The sequence below is a fragment of the Corvus brachyrhynchos genome, unplaced genomic scaffold (genome assembly GCF_000691975.1).
Source record: "Corvus brachyrhynchos isolate BGI_N302 unplaced genomic scaffold, ASM69197v1 scaffold875, whole genome shotgun sequence".
Taxonomy (NCBI): Eukaryota; Metazoa; Chordata; class Aves; order Passeriformes; family Corvidae; genus Corvus; species Corvus brachyrhynchos.
Genome location: NW_008238107.1, coordinates 16,820 through 20,215, shown reverse-complemented (window position 1 = coordinate 20,215; position 3,396 = coordinate 16,820). Strand labels below are relative to the sequence as shown.

The 3,396-nt window shown below is 45.8% G+C and overlaps 1 long non-coding RNA gene across 1 annotated transcript in view; it reads left to right on the top strand.

The window, feature by feature from the left end:
* Positions 1-2,503, top strand: part of LOC108446525 — a 3,598-nt gene extending 1,095 nt beyond the window's left edge. The window contains exon 2 of the long non-coding RNA XR_001861732.1: positions 1,494-2,503. This is a non-coding gene — a long non-coding RNA (uncharacterized LOC108446525). The remainder of the gene's footprint in view (positions 1-1,493) is intronic.
* The last annotated feature ends 893 nt before the right edge of the window (positions 2,504-3,396 follow it).

The window sequence follows — 3,396 nt, the reverse complement described above, 5'->3', positions numbered from 1 at the left end:
TCAGGGAACCTGAAGCACCTCTGGTGTACCCACCACCTTTTTGTGTAGGTTTTTATGTACTTGGAAAGAGATTTTGGGATTTACCAATTAATTCAGCGAATTGTCCCAGCCAGAGACTTTTTTCTGACCTAAAAGTAGCTTTTAAACCCCAGAACAGCAGGGTTTGTAGTATTTCACAGTAGCAGAGTGAGACCCAAGGGATTATACTGTTTGGTGATGCAGCTGCCCGCAAGAGATGTCAGCTGGGGCAGCCCTTGCCATCAGGTGTTTTCCTCTCTCTGTGTTCTCGTGACCTTCGTGTCATTTGCCTTCTTCAAGTCTCAATGTCACCATGAATCTTTCACCCAAGGAGAGCTCCTTCGGGCCTGGAGTGATCCCCAGTCTCCGTTCCATCTACTCATCAGCACAGCTGCGTTCGAGCGCTTGTGAGTGGAGCACTCCTGCATCTCACATCTCGGTCATTTGTTGCTCAGTCACATTTTGTGACATCATTTAGACCTTCGATGGCAGAGTCCTTCTCTAGATATCCCTTCTTATGGCCTGGCAGTTGTTGCCTCTTTCTCTAGGCCTACCGAGCTTCTTGAGCATTTTCTTGACAGCTTCGGCACTAACTTCTTGTAAAGAGTTATGTTTCACCGTCACGTGCTATTGCCGTGGAGCCTTCTTTCCTTCAGCATCATCAGCCTCTGGCTCATCTTGCACTAGGAATCTTGGGTCCATCAGGTGAAACTGCTGGGCAGTTTCAACTTGTGTCTATGTTATGTTGTTTGTGTCTATGTTATGTTGTTTGTGTCTATGTTATGTCGTTTGTGTCTGTGTTACGTTATTTGTGTCTGTGTTATGTCGTTTGTATTCATCGTCTTTCGTGTCATAGGGCTTTGTTATATCTTGGTCAGTGGGGCTGGTTTTGCCCTAGGAGCACCTCACGGGCCCCGGATGCCATCGTGTCCGAGGTTTTTGCACAGTCTATTTAATCAACATCCTTCCAGGCCGTACCAGCAGCAAGCATCTCCACTTGTGTGCTTTCCCGGATCAGGGGTATTCCAGCATCTTTACATTTTTACTTTTTGAGACCAGAAAAAGCACACAAGATGTTCTCATCCACCTTCCTCAGTTTTGGTAGTACCTTCTTTTGATGTGCCATTTCTTGGACTTCTATATGGAGTGTCTTAGACCCTCCTCAAGTGACTGGGGTAGTTCTGCAGGTTCCAGTGCCTCAAAATGAATGGGGCTCAAGAATTAATCTTCTGGAGAATTATCTCAAATCCTTGTGTCATCTTTGCTATATTTGGTGCACTGCATGTCTGTGTGCCAGTTACGCTTGGAGCTGCCCTGCTCTGGCATGTAGAGTCACGGTTAGGCAGAACAGTTGTAAACCTTTATGGTTCACCTCTTGTCTATGGGCTTTTGGGTGGAAAATTTGGGGGCCCGGTATGGAGATATCTCCTAGCTGTCAGACAGCCACTTGTAGACTGCCTCATGTTGTCTTGCAGGGTCCTGAGGCGGATTTCGATCTCTGTGGTCACTGATGTTACTGATCTTCCCAGAATCTATTATTTGATGTCAAGGAGCAGCAGCTGGAAGATTTATCAAAGCATCTTCTTTGTGTGTGGAGTGTTTTGAGTAAGGGCTGCAGTCAGTGTGTAAGCTGAAGGAGGGCTGTCTGCGTGTGAGAGTGCATATCTGTGTGTGTGAGCACGTGGCTGTCTGTGTCTGGCTGGCTGGCTGTGTCTGTGTGTGACAGTGTATGTCTATTGACTGCTTCTACCCTTGTGTTTGTGATTTTTGTCATTCAGGTTTTTCAACTCATTTTTAAATTTAGAATGCAAAAGCCCCCCAGCTGGGTTTTTTTCCTTGGTCCCAGCCAGTCTGCAAGGTGATGTTCATTAACGGGGTTTGGGTGCAGATCATGCCAGGACAGGGTTTTTTTCAGGCAGAATGATTTTTTTTGAGGCTCCCGGGAACCCCGTTCCCACGGAGTGCTGTGAATGTGCTCCGACGGCTGGCGGTGGCCGGGGAGTGATGGGGCAGTCGAGATGAGAGTGAGGTTGTGTTTGTGTGTAAGCTGAACAAGGTGTGCGTGGTGGACAAGGGTTGTGTTCTCTGCATGGTTTTTTTTTTTTTTTGGGTTTCCTGTGATGTAACAATAACACAAAATGTCATAAATTTTCCAGAAATAGAAAAATGGTTACATTGTGTTGATATGTATTTGGCCTGTATTGCCCTGTATTATTCTGTACTTGTGTTTGTCGCCGCTCTGTATGTAAATTGTACTTTTACTGATGTGTTTATGGATTGTATTTGTACTTGTATTGCCTTCAGGTTAGAAACTGTATGGACTCCTTTACAGAACAAAAGCAAATTCAATACACACAGATAATGTTTTGCATTGTACAGCCTTCTGTCTGTATACATTGTTGTTTCCTGTGTTTTCCTGAAGCGTAAATAAAAAAAGTCATTCAGTAAAGTTGAACAAACCCTAATAAAGATATCCCCCACCCTTTTTGTCTCCTCTCTTTCTTTGGCGTGGTTTAGTCTTTTTTCTTTGTCTCCTGTCTGTCCTCTTTGTCTCCCTTTTCCTCAGTTTCCTCTGTTCTCCTCATTTCTTCTTTTGTCTTGCTTTTCACTGTATTTCTTACTTTGCTTCCCACTTCACTTTTCTGTTTCCCATTCTGTTTCTCTTTCAGGCTTTATTTCCTCTCTCATCTTGTACACTGCACACACGAGCCCAGTGCCCTCCACCTTCATTCCTCCCCTTTAGTACCTTGCCGCGCTTTCATTCTGCCGGAGTCGAGCCACCATCTGCTTCTCACCCAGAGCACGGTGCCGGCAGCGAAATGCTCCAGGGCTGCTTCTGCCAAAACACACCTGAGCTATGCACTTTCCCTCTCAGCGCTAGGTACCAGCACATTCTGCCTCTCTTGTTGTCTGAAACTTCTTTCCCAGTTCCAAGTCCCACCGCACACTTTACAGCCTCACAAGGACCAAAGATCTGGATAGACGTCTCGCACAGAAAAATGTGCCAGGACAAAAGCGTGTTCTTCATTACCCCTTCTCGTTTGCAGATTGTGGTGCTGTGTTGAAAGTCTTGGACATAGAAAGACTAATGCAGGAAGTGCTTCTCTCCTGCACATTTGACTGAGTGACAGCTAGACGGGCAGTTTGGACTCTGTGAAGCACAAAGAGTATGACTGGTCTTACAGCTGAGGAAAATCTGTGCACAGCACACTGTAGATGTGTGCAGAAAACAGGCTGAAAAGCCACAAAGCTGAATGCCATCGGTGGGCTTCGGTTTTGGCCAGCACACACAGAGCAAAGAATGAAGCCACAGAGCACCGTGCTAGTGTGGGTAGTGTACTGAATTGCAAAAGTCCAGCAAAATTCATAAATCAGAGT